Genomic DNA, 13,477 nt, shown 5'->3' with positions numbered 1-13,477 from the left:
ATTGCTCATCATTCACAACAATGAGCCTTGATGTGGCTGAGCCAACATGTAACGCTAACGTTTCAACCCTATCGACAGCCTAATTCATAGATGTCATGGCGGGTCTTCTTCAAGGCTGGGGGGTAGTGGACAGCCCTACTAGAGGTACTCTATACATTATTTTATTCCAAAGCCCCAAGGATAGGATTAAAAGTTGAAAGGGATGGGTGTATTTGTGAGAGAGTTAGGGACTCACATCAACCCTCCCGCGACTGCTAAAGTTTGACTTGAGCAGTCGCTGGAGGGCTGATGTGAGTTTGACTTTAGCAGTCGCTGGAGGGTTGATGTGAGTCCCTAACTCTCTCACAAATACACCCATCCCTTTCAACTTTTAATCCTGTCCTTGGGGCTTTGGAATAAAATAATGTATAGAGTACCCATGAGGCAGTTTTAACATCACTTCCACTGCACTTTTTCTTATCTCGCTTCCCAGTCAGGGTTGGTAGCACTTTATACTCACCCATACATATAGATGTTTCTGTTTGTCTGTGTTGTTTTATGTTACCCCCTACCCTATGCTCCACCCTGTGCGTGGCTACGCCAGGGTGTATTGTAAGCAGACCCGATGATGAAGCATGTCACACACAATTTTGTATGTGAGTGAGGGCAGTTTTACAAACACCGTGTGTGCCCCTGCATGCTCTGTCTAGGTCCCTTTCCTCTCTACCCCTCATGGGCCCGATGTAGGTAATTCCGATTTACCTACTCTTAAATACCGAATCATACCGATTCGGTATTTAAGAGTAGGTAAATTGGAAGTAGGCAGATGTAGGTAATTCTTCTTTTACAATTACCGATTCTGTAAGATTCGGTATTTACCGATTCGGTAAATACCAAATCGGTATTTCCCATTGATTCCTATGGGCCTTGAGGCCCTTAGGAATCAATGGGAAATACCGAATCAGTATTTACCGAATTGGTAAATACCGAATCCTGGCAGGGGGAACGTGGTGTCACTTTGACTCCCTGAAGCGCCCCAATTGCAGGCTTGTGTGCCATGTGGTATACATACATGCCCTAAGGGCATGTCTGTGTGTCACATGGCATAGGTGTGCATGCACAGATGTGCATGTACACTGGAATTCGGTATTTTACCACCCAATAGGATTGGATGGTAAATACCGACTCCTAAAGGGCCTGTGGCACTCTTTGAAGTGCCAGCTACATCTGGTTTTACCGAATCGGTAAATATACCGGCTCGGTATTTTACCGAATCGGTATATTTACCGATTCGGTAAATTTGCTGAATCAGTAAAAATTAGGCCCCCTACATTAGAAAACCCTAAAACCTATCGGTAACGGCCGAATTCGGCCGTTACCGACCGGTATTTGGGCTCCTACATCTGGCCCTTAGTGTGTTAAGGATACGAACTTGGTTCCCTTGATTGCGAACAGCTCGTTAATCATGCATATAAATTACGGATAGCGACACCACAACGGTCCCTAAAATCTATCAGCGTCAAGTGGAGGAGGTCACTCGAGATAAATTGTTCCAACCACGACGTACAGAACGTGTTGGGTCCCTGATTCTCATCAGGCAGCCTCCTGTCGTTGATTGGAAGAGGTTCCCCTGAGTGATTCCAAACCTCTAGTAGGGCTGTCCACCAACCCCTAGCCTAGAAGAAGATCCACCATGAAATCTATGTATTAGGCTGTCGATAGGGTCGAAACGTCGGCGTTACATGTTGGCTCAGCCACATCAAGTCTCATGGTTGTGAATGATGAGCAATTTGGCCATCTACCTGAGACATTCATTTAATTTGTTCTGACCTTTTTTCTTTCAATTACCTTTCCCCCAACTGTGAATCAAAATTGTTCGTCTGTAAATATTTCACGCACATCTGTATATAATGCATTCACAACTCCACAGACACTGAGCACCGATTACACTGTATTATATGTCACAGTCTACTTGGACAGCTTAAGAGTACTAAAATAAATATTTTGTCTAATTTTGACATGGAAGAATTAATAGTCTTTTGAATTGTTGTTTCGTTTGTGTTCCTTTGGTATCTCAATTGAATGATACTGTCTAAATTGTTTATGTTTATGTGAAGAAATCATTTTTGGGCCCAACGGAACCATTGTAGTTTCATACGTAGAATCAGGCAACTTATATCAGGCCAACAATTTGTATGAGGGGATTAGCCCACAGTATTCGTGTCTTAATATTAAGTGCGACATTATATAGGTTCAGTAGTTTGTTTGCCACTACAAATCATTGAGGAAAAACATATGTGTTTTAATATATGTCTTTTGCTATTTAGATTTTTATGAAAACTTTGTCCTGAAGAAGGTGAAGGAATTACATTTCCCCGAAACACCGCGTCGACTTTTTAAAGTTTTCTTTCAAATGTGTAATCAAATATGTTTATTAAATATGTATTGTAACTTCTCCTATAAGAAGATATTTTTAATCGTGTGAGAATTGTAATGTCTTTTTCTCTTTTACATATGTTTTATTAAAAAAATGCTTACATGTATACACGGATAACCTCCTCACTGAATTTTGTTTAAATAATCTACAGCAAACACTGAAATATTTTGTGATGCTTATTATATAGCTATGTTGAATGTAGGCAAATTGATATAGCACATGATCCATATGGAGGCAAGCTCTTAGATACGGAGATTCTTGCATAAAACATAGATCTTTGAATAGGGACATTTTTGTCGTTATATAATTGCCCGCACTGTTTCTCTCCTCCCTTTCCTCTTCACCGCACGCCCGGGCCTCTCTGCCTGCACTCCCACAAGCCGGAACGGTGGGAAAGAGTCTCCCGGTCACTGGGTCTCCCCGGGCCCTCCTGCAGCTGCTCTGTTGTGGTTAACGGGCTCCTCCCCTGGGCTGCGGCCGACTCCCAGGCCTCTGCTCTTACCTGGTAGGGACACTGCTCAGGTGCCCTAGGGTTCCGCACTTCCCGATCTTGCCTCTGATTGGCGGTGGTGTCCAGGAGTCTACGGGCTGAACTATGGCCCTACACTTGCAATTCTTGGCATTTTGGGGAGCCCTACGTCTGCTGGGGTGCCATCTTGGATCTTGGCTAGCTGTCCGAGGAGTGAACCGGACCTGCTTGTAGCCCCCTGTTATCTGTTATGGTTCACGGGCTCCTCTCCTGGGTCTTGGTACGCCTCACCAGGAGGAACGCCGCTCTGCTGCCCCGGGGGTCCACACTTCCTGATCTTGCATCTGTTCGGCGATGCTGGCCGGGGATCTCTGGGTTGTGGCCCGACCCTTCACCTGCGCCTCCTGGCAACCTGGAGAACCTCAAGCTAGCCGGGCCGCCCTTTGGGATCTCGGAAGGCCGTCTGTGTAATGAGCCGGGCCCTCCAGCAACTGCCGATTCTTTGTTGCGGTTTAGAGGCTCCACCCCATGGCCCATCTTCCAGGCATTCCTTTCCCACCTGGGAGGAACACAGCTCAGCTGTTCCCGAAGGGTCCGCACTTTCTGGCCGTGCCTTTGATCAATGATGCTATGCGGGAGTCTCCGAGCTGCGGTCCGGCCCTTCACTTACATTTCCTGGGGGTCCAGAGAGCCTCACGCTAGTCGGGCTGCCATTTTGGATCGTGGCCGATGTTCGCCCGATCTTTATCTCCGATGTCTGCTTGGACGGTTCTCAATTGTTCCAAGATGTGTGGATATGTTTCTGCCACTTAGGGAGAATCCTTTGTGGCCCTTGATGTAACGGGGAACTGCAGGATTACTGCCGGATGTAGGTGTTCTGGTCATCAGCAGTTTTGCTGTTTCTCCAGCGTTTTTCAAGATGTCTGCAGAAGTGTCTGGCTTTTTGGAGGTCGGTGGTGAACCAGGCAGCCTTCTGGGGGTGTTGTCTATCGGGGTGGCAGAGGGGTGCGAGCTTGTCTGTGCAGCTGGTGATCCAGCGGTGTAGTTCTTTGGTGCACAGTTGGCGTTGGTCGTGGCAGAGGGGGGTCAAGGATGAGGGTGGAGTTGAGGTGCTCCTCTGTGACCTTGTTCCAGATCCTCCGTGGCGGGCGCGGGGCATTCTTGCGTCTGGTGATGCTGTTGAAGGAGAAGTATACACGGTGGTGGTCTGTCCAGAGGTGCTGCGAGGTGTGGCTGAAGTGGATGTTGGACCCTCCTGTGAAGATGGGGTCGAGGATGTGTCCGGTGGGTGGGGGTGGTGATGGAAATGCTAAAATAATAGATAGCCTAACACCAGGAGCCCTAATTATGTGTCATGTCACAAATAGAGGAAATTATTTTTGGGTGTGGAAAAAAAGTTACAAAAAATATTTATTTTTTAAAAATAACTTGAAAACAATATCCAAAATCTATATATTTTTCTTGGTGAGCGGTGCTATTTACTCAGGCTCATACTTCATCTCGAATCTGGATTGGCCGACTTCTTTTCATTGTGAGTGCTAAACTAACAAAGACTGTATCTGCCATTGAGGTCCTTCTTCATTGACCCTGGCTGTATGTGCCACTGTGGTCTTACTTATGTGGCATTACTTCTTTGTGCAATTATCGTCCTTCTATGTTCCTAGTTGTGTGTACCTTTGTGGTCCTTCCTAAGTGTTGCTTATTGAAAGTGCTCTTGTGGTCCTTCTTCTTTAGCACAGGTTGCATCTGCCATTGAGGTCTTCCTTCAATGTCTGTCGTGTGTGCTACTGTGATTCTTCGCGCTGTGTGGATCTGCGTGCCATGTGGTTCTTCTGTGTCACTGGATGTATATGCCACTGTAGTACTTTTACTAGGTTACTGGTTATATGTGCCATTATGCCTTCTTAAATATAGTACTATTCTAGTTGCTTTACAGAAACAATGAATCCAATATGCATAATATAAGTACTGCCTCAATGGAATAAATATAATTTTTTTTTAAATTCGAAACACACAGCAAGGAATATGCTACTTACCAGTATGCATCTGTTCTTGGCATGTAGGGCTGCTGACATTCATATCTGTGCATAGATCGCCGCCTAGTGTTGGGTCCGGATGATTGCACTTTGTTGTCCTGGAAGAGTCTTCGAAGTATCACGAGATAGGTGACTCCTCTCCTGTACTACAGTGTGCATGGGCATCTTCTCCATCCTCAGATTTTTTTTCGCCATTGTGGCAGGGATGGAGATAGTAAAGTAAGAGATGGCCATGTCAGAGATAATGCTGCAGCTGCGACAGGCACCGGGGAGGAGGGCGGGCGATACTGGTAAGTAGCATATTCCGTTCGAGGCATGTGGGCTGCTGAATTCATATCTGTGCATAGACTGTATAGCAGTATCTCCTCTAGCGGTGGTTACCTGTGCCAGCTGCAGCAGTTTGGAAAAGAGTTTTGAGGACAGCCTGGCCTACTGCAGCTTGCTGTTTTGCTTGCACGTCTACACAATAGTGTTTGGTGCAAGTGTGTATGGTGGTCCATGTGGCTGCCTTACATATGTCTTCAAGGGGAATATTCCCTAGGAAAGCCATGAATGCCCCCATTTTTCTTGTAGAGAGTGCTCTTGGGGGGACGGTTAAAGTGCGTTTTGCCTTTTGATAGCATATTTGAATGCATTTATCTATCCATCTGGCTAGTCCTAACTTTGATATAGGATTTCCCTTGTGTTGTGGTTCAAAAGCAACAAATAGCTGCTTTGTTTTCCTAAATGATTTAGTTTTGTCCACATAATAAAGTAGAGCTCTTTTTACATCTAATGTGAGTAGGGCTCTCTCAGCTACTGACTGTGGATTTTGAAAGAATACTGGCAGTTCTATTGATTGATTAATATGGAAATTGAAGACGACCTTTGGCATGAACTTAGGGTTTGTTCTAAGAACCACCCTGTTGGCATGTACTTGCATGAAAGGTTCTTGGATTGTTAGTGCTTGTAATTCGCTCACTTTTCTGAGTGAGGTAATGGCAACCAAGAATGCTACCTTACATGTTAAGAATTGTAGTTCACATGAGTGTAGCGGTTCGAAAGGAGGTCCCATAAGTCTGGTAAGCACTATATTTAGGTTCCAGACAGGGAAAGGAGGGTGCCTTGGAGGGATCACCCTTTTTAGACCTTCCATGAAGGCTTTGATTGCTGGTACTCTAAACAGTGCAAGGTGTTGCCTGTTTTGAAGGTATGCTGCTATAGCAGCGAGGTGTAGTCGTATGGAAGAGTATGCTAAGTTGTATCTTTGTAGATGTAGCAGGTAACATATGATGTTTTGTATGGAAGCATCTAATGGGTTGATTTGGTTATTGTTGCAGTAAATAACAAATCTCTTCCATTTAGCTGCATAGCACGCTCGTGTAGTTGGTCGTCTCACCTCCCTAATGATGTTCATGCAGTCTGGAGGCAAGTTAAGGTATCCAAACTCTAAGACCTCAGGAGCCAGATCGCTAGGTTCATCTGATTGGGATCTGGGTGTCTGATTTCTCCATGGTTCTGAGTTAGAAGATGGGGTGCGAGGCACAGTCTTTGATGGAGAACTACTGAAAGTTCCAGGAACGTTGTGTACCACGGTTGTCTCGCCCATGTGGGAGCAACTAGGATTAGTGTGAGTGAGTGTTGTCGCAGTTTGCGCGCCACCAGCGGGATTAGCGGTGCTGGGGGAAAAGCGTACACAAATCGGCCTGACCAGTTCATCCATATCGCATTGCCCTGTGACAACGGATGTGGGAACCTGGCGGCAAAGTACTGGCATTTGGAGTTCTCTTTTGTGGCAAACAGGTCTATTTCTGGGTGACTCCACTGTTCGAAGAATGGTTGGAGAACTTGGGGGTGAATCTCCCATTCATGTAGTTGTTGGCTGTGCCTGCTGAGCAGGTCCGCTATGTGATTGTCCTTCCCTGGAAGATGTTCTGCGAGTAGAAATTTTTGGGGGGGAATCGCCCACTTCCATGTGCTTTGTGCCAGGTGGGACAGCTGTGGAGAGTGCGTTCCTCCCTGTTTCTGGATATAGTACTTTGTGGTCATGTTGTCCGTCCAGATCAACACAGTCTTGCTGTACAAGTATTTCTGGAATGCTTTCAGGGCTAGGAATATCGCTAGCAACTCTAGTTGGTTGATATGCAGTTTCTTTTGTTTGGTTGTCCAGAGCCCTTTTACTGTGTATTGAAGGAGATGGGCTAGCCTGTCAGTGATGCGTCCGCTGTTAGTACTAGTTGTGGAACCGGCTCTTGGAACAGTCGCCCCTTGGAAAGGTTTTGTGGGTTCCACCACTGCAGAGAGTTGTGAGCGCGACTGTCTACCAACACTAGGTCTTTTAGTTGTCCTCGAGCCTGGTTCCATTGCCGTGCTAGGCATTCTTGTAGGGGACGCATTTGAAGTCTGGCATGGGGGACAATAAATATGCAGGAGGCCATCATGCCTATGAGCTGCATAAAGACTCGAGCTGGCAGAGAGTGTTGTGGCAGAAATTTGCGAATAAGTATCTCTATGCTGGCTATCCTCGCTGAGTTTGGGTATGCCTTTGCCACGGAGGTGTCTATAGTGGCTTCCAGATATTGTTGTGTGTGGGATGGTTGCAGATGCGATTTTGGGTAGTTTATCGAAAACCCTAGGCTGTGTAGCAACTGAAGTGTTTGAGACGTGTGTTGCACACTGCTTGCACGATTTTGCTTGTATTAGCCAATCGTCTAGATAAGGGAACACATGGATGTGTTGCCTTGTGAGATGTGCTGCCACTGTCGCTAAGCATTTTGTAAACACTCTTGGAGCCGTGGTAACCCCGAAGGGCGAAACCTTGAATTGGTAGTGTTGCCCCTCTATTGTGAACCTGAGATATTTTCTGTGGGCTAGATGGATAGGTATGTGAAAATAGGCATCCTTGAGGTCTAGTGTTGCTAGGAAGTCTCCTTGTTGTAGCAACGGGAGCACTTGCTGTAGTGTGATCATATGGAAGTGCTCAGACAGTATGTATTGATTTAGGTGTCTGAGGTCCAGTATTGGTCTGAGGGAACCGTCCTTCTTGGGAATAAGGAAGTATAGGGAGTATACTCCTGTCCCTTGCTGGTGGAAAGGGACTGGCTCTATGGCCCCCTTTTCCAGCATGCATTTCACCTCTTGTTGGAGCAGGGTGATGTGTTCCGTGGACATTGGACGGTGTCTGGGTGGTATGTTTGGTGGTGTAGAAGTCAGTTCTAGGCAATAACCATACTGGATTATTTCTCTCACCCACCTGTCAGTGGTAATTGCGTGCCAGACAGGTAGGAACTGTTGGAGTCTGACTCCGACCGGTGTTAGGTGGTCTGGAGGTAGCGTGATAAAGTCACTGTTTTGTGGCAGTGGAGGCTCTGGTGTTATTGCCTCCACGTCCTCTTCCCTTATTATTGTTGCCCCTATAACCTCCTCTGTTTGAGTTTTTGGTAAAGGAACTCTGTGTGTTGCTTTTGTATTAGGATGACGTCTGCAAGGTATTTCCTCGTGTAGTTGCTCTGTATGAGGAGCGTCAAAAGGAGCCTCTATGTTGCTGAAACTGCAATGCCCCCATTGATTTTGCGGTTTCTGTCTTTTTTCATTTTGTCTAAAATGGTGTCGACAGCAGGCCCAAATAGAAAGTCCTGATTTACAGGCTGGTTAAGAATGGTGGACTGCACCTCGTTCTTAAAGCCTGAGATGCGCAGCCATGCATGTCTGCGTAGCAAGACGCTAGTGTTAATTGACCTGGCTGCTGTGTCTGCTGCGTCAAGCGCACATTTAATTGAGGCATTTGTAATAAATTTTCCTTCCTATATGAGGTCATCAGCTTGTGCTTTAAAAGGCTCAGGTAGGTGTTGCATTAGGCTTTCGAGCTGGTCATAATGTGCCCTGTCGTAACGAGCCAGTAGTGCTTGTGTGTTAGCAATCCTCCATGAGTTGGAGGCTTGTGCTGCTACCCTTTTACCTGACACCTCTAGTATCTTTGATTCCTTATCGGGGGGAGGTGCTTCCCCCGTTGTTTGGGAGTTGGCCCTTTTACGTGCATTAGCCACTACTAGTGAGTCTAATGGTAACTGCCCTCTGATGTAGGTAGGGTCTGTAGGGGCTGCTCTATACTTCTTTTCTATCCTGGAATTGATTACTCGTGCCCTGGCTGTATCCTTAAATATGTCAGGTGCGTGTTTTAGCACTCCCTTTAACATAAGAACTGTTCTGACACTCTTTTCTGAAGTGGGGAAGGTGTCAAATAAGAAGTCTTCTTCAACAGGGTCATTATGCATGTCTACGTTGTGGTACTGTGCTGCCCTGTCTATGAGTTGGTTGAAGACAACAGTGTCATCAGTAGGTGACGGCCTAGTTGGATAAGAGGTACATCAGGGATGGGATGGGTGTTGTAAGGGTCTGTTGGCTCCTCCCATGGTTCCTCTTCTGCCTGTGGATTTTCCCCTGTGTTCCCCTCATTGTCCCCGTGGTGAGAAGGAGAGTAAGGGGCAAAAGGTGTAGTAGGCATGATGAAGGGCCTTGAGGGAGAAGTCCCAAAGTCCTTCTTCTTTAATGGAATAGGGGAGTGAGAGCCAGTGTCCAATGGTCTCTTCTTCCTGTGCAGGATTGTGACTTTCCCAGTGTCTGGGTTAATATATATTTTTGCTTGGTTGTCTGATGGATCTGGATGGAAGAGTTCTTCCTCTACAGTCCTTGTTTGAGTGTTAGACTTTTTTGGGTCGGTAACACCTTCTTTTTCGACGACTTTTGGTGTCTTATTGCTTTTTTTTCGTCTTGGTCCCTTTTTTCGGGTCGACGAGTGATTTGGGGTCGACCGGATCTTTGGGCTGGACACGTTTCTTGTGCTCGACAGGCTTTTTGGGGTGACTGTCCTTTTCCGAGTCGATGATCTTTTTTGGATCGACTGGTGTCTTCGGAGCAATTATTTTCGGGTCGATAACCTTCTCCGGCCGTGCTACGGGCTTCGGTACGGTACCCTTTTTGTCGGCGACCTTTGCTGGGTCGACGTTTTTGGTACAGCGGGCTTGTTCGGGTCGGCGACTTTTTTTGGTTCGGTGCCCTTCGGCTGTGTGTCCTTGTTCGGTTCGACTACCCTTTTGGGTTTGACGCTTTTTGGCTGAGCAGCCTTTTTCTGGTCGACAAGTCTTTTTTGGCTAGACACTTTTTGGCTGTACGGCCTTTTTCGGGACGACGCCCTTCTTCGGGATGATGGTACTCGGCCCTGGGGGTCTCTGAAGGTTTCGGTTTCGGAGCCGAGCCGGACGGCGGGGCTGGCAAAACTTTTTTATGATCTTGGCTAAGGCCTTTTGGCGATGCCTCGACCGGAGCCTTTGGTAACGGGCTAATTGGTGTCGGGGGCAGTGTACTCACGATTTGCCCCGGTGGGATTTCGTCATCGGAGTCCGAGTAGTCCTCGACGGTGACGATCTCTAGGTCCGAATCTGGAGCTTCCGGTAGTTCTTGGTCATCATCGAAGATGTTTTCCGGTTCCGGTGCCTGTCGCTGCATCTCTTGCCTAGCAGCCCGTCGGATCCGTATGGTTTTCTTCTACCGAAACTGGGCGCAGGCCGGGCAGGTTTCTTCCCTATGGTCTGGGGAAAGGCACTTGTTGCATACTGAGTGTTTGTCAGTATGTGGGAACTTGGAGTGGCATTGTGGGCACCTTTTGAACGGGCTTCTTTCCATCGATGGTAGGCTCACGTGGCGTCGAAAAGGCCCAACGGCCCGCGTCGACGACCGAGTCGAGATGGAAAGCTTGATCAAGTAGAGAGGTACCGAACGAGAACAATACCGTCGAAGTCGAAGGCCTTTTGGCCTTTAGAAAAGTTTTGTTTCAATTCCGATGTTGGAATATAAGTGGAACATCCGAACCCAATGGCGGAAAAAAACAATCTGAGGATGGAGAAGATGCCCATGCGCACTGTAGTCCAGGGGAGAAGTCACCTATCTCGTGATACTTCGAAGACTCTTCCAGGACAACAAAGTGCAATCATCCGGACCCAACACTAGGCGGCGATCTATGCACAGATATGAATTCAGCAGCCCACATGCCTCGAACCAGCCATTTTGTGATTCTCACTCTCTGGACACCTTATAACCTCCTGCTGTACTGAAGTCTTGTGCTTCTCAGTCTTGCAACACTTAACATTGGCAAAGCCACTAGGTCAGGCTTTAATGTACTATCATATACATATAGCATGTGTACATACATGTGTTTGCATTTATTAACATATTAAAGTCAGAGCGATTTGATACGCTAATGTTTGCTTATAAATTGTGCCCAAATTAGGATGGCCTACTGGGCACCAGTGGCAGCTGTAGCACAGTGAGTAACAGGCCATGTTGAACAGAGGCACGTATTGAGATAATATGTTTAAAACGTAATTTCTCATGTAAGAATGCACTCATTTCAAATGACTCGCTTCCCAAGAACGACTGACACCATTGCAAAGGACAACGTAAAATTGTTCTAAAATGTTCTTCTGTTCTTAGAAATTGGTAATCTTTCATCATTATTGCCTCATAAAAACCGACAGTAAGACAAAAAGGCCTAGTACAACTGTTCATTTGAAAGACAGAGTGGCTTGACTTCTGACCTTCTGTACTTGTCAGCCACCCACAAGAGAACAAACGAACCTTGCTATGACATTGAAGAGTAACCTTCAATCGCTATCCAGTAATGTGTTCTTGCATTTCGATTTTGTCTCTGACAATTATGTTCACTTAGTGTTTAAAAAAGCAAGAATTAACATGGAATGAAGTATGCGCCAGGAGCAAGCGCGTTGTGCTGTCTGTTCTTCCTTTCTCTTCATGGATACACAAAGGTGGTCTTGTTTTACATTCTCTATTAGTGAACCTTTTAAAACTCATAACAATGAAAAGATCTGTACTTGCAAGCAGGGATGAGTAGTGAACTTTGAAAAGAGCTGGAATATAAACATCTGTATTAAAATGGCTCTGAGATATGCAGGAAATTTACTCCCTTGAGAAAATTAAAAGAAAAACGACCAAAAATTGCATTAAAGCACATATTTCACATAAATTGACTAAAATTCCAGAAGTCTGAATTGGCGCTGATAAAAATTACAATACATTCATGGTGTTCCAGCTAACTTTTAACTTGCTCATTGGTAGTAGCGGTTCACCTTTCCTAAAAAACAAAACCTTGAAATATTGCACAAAACCACACAATTCTTACACAATTTCCCCCAAAAATTAGCTACAGGGCTTCAGGTAATCTATCGTTTTTCAAAATTTATACATTGGTACTCACTTCTACAGGACATTTCCTGGTCGTTCCAAGTAGGTTTTCAGTCATACGTCCAGGGCTTCAATGGGGCTGGTGGAACAAAAAAAAGTTATTCAAATCCTACAATCTTAGAACCTAAAGAGATGAGTTAAACAAATAATACAGGCTCTTAAAGCAGTGCTCGCTTAGGGTCTAGAGTCCTTTCAGGAACAAACAGCAGAGAGACACCCCTAACCTAACATGTTCCGATCCCCGATAGCAGTAGTGATAATATCAATAAAGATGATGAGATGTGTAAAAATGGTGTAAAACTGAACACCCATATCTGTAAGTACTTAGTGCACCAAGGAACTAAGAGAAGCAATAACCCCACAAACTAGGTATGCACTGTTGCTCCGATACAAGTTTTAACTATCAAAAATACGAAAAAAACTATTTTTCCTTAAAAATCAGCACACTGATTTCTGAAAATACACACATTTTGCTTTAAAATACATCTTTAATTTTGATCAATTTTTATGACCAAACACTATTTTTGTTTTGAAATGCCAGCTGTTCCTTTTTAATTAATACATGTTTGGTCCAAAAACATCAGGTTGTATTTTTCATGTGCTACTATCACACATGGATAGGTTATGACTTTCATGCTCATTTATCACCATCAAATATCAAGGGTGGCCATCAGAAGGCAGGTGTTTCCAACACCGTTTTCCATTGGATAGCCACAATTCTCTCCAGAATAGCCACAGTAAGGCAGAACCACTATTATGTGAGGACTAACCGAAATGTTGTCCAGAATACTCATATACCCTGGATGGGCACCATTATACCAAGGATAGCCTTTATATTGTCAGGAATGCTCACAAATGGTCTTATTCGGGGAGGGAAAAGTAGAGGCAGATATCTTTGCCTCTGCATGCACATACTTTTACAATTTCCATACATCCCCACTAAATCCAATGCTGATCTGTTCCTCTATTCACCGTGGAAGGGGAGTTACAATAGACCAGTGATGAAGTCAATTTACTGGCCAAGGGAAGCAGAGACAAGAAAAAGCAGGAAACTGTGATAGTAGGTACACTGGCAGGCAGCAATGGCTTCCTCACGCCCAAAGCCTCCCAGATATCACCTTCCCTTTTACCAGACTGATCCTCGGAACGTACTGCCAATGAGAAGAGGATGTGTGGTGCAGGGGGCTGTGCTACTCTGTTTTTAGGACTCAGGGAGATATGCTTTCAGGAGCTGAGCGTGCAAATGACTGTTGATTTTGATAGCGCTTGGTAAGTGGAGGGGTTACTAGAGGATCACTGACATAATATCAATGCACACAA

General features: G+C 45.5%; 1 protein-coding gene and 1 long non-coding RNA gene across 2 annotated transcripts in view; one reads left to right on the top strand and one right to left on the bottom strand.

Moving 5' to 3' along the window:
• The window catches only part of OSR2 (odd-skipped related transciption factor 2), a 183,085-nt gene that overhangs the window by 49,105 nt on the left and 120,503 nt on the right, over positions 1–13,477 (top strand). The gene's annotated exons all lie outside the window — the stretch shown is intronic.
• The window catches only part of LOC144828623 (uncharacterized), a 148,914-nt gene that overhangs the window by 23,751 nt on the left and 111,686 nt on the right, over positions 1–13,477 (bottom strand). Inside the window, exon 2 of the long non-coding RNA XR_013610498.1 lies at positions 12,171–12,236. This is a non-coding gene — a long non-coding RNA (uncharacterized LOC144828623). The remainder of the gene's footprint in view (positions 1–12,170; positions 12,237–13,477) is intronic.

Source organism: Lissotriton helveticus, chromosome 4_1 (assembly GCF_964261635.1).
Source record: "Lissotriton helveticus chromosome 4_1, aLisHel1.1, whole genome shotgun sequence".
NCBI lineage: Eukaryota > Metazoa > Chordata > Amphibia > Caudata > Salamandridae > Lissotriton > Lissotriton helveticus.
Note: the sequence above shows the minus strand (reverse complement) of the source record. Positions and strands in the feature narration are given on the sequence as shown.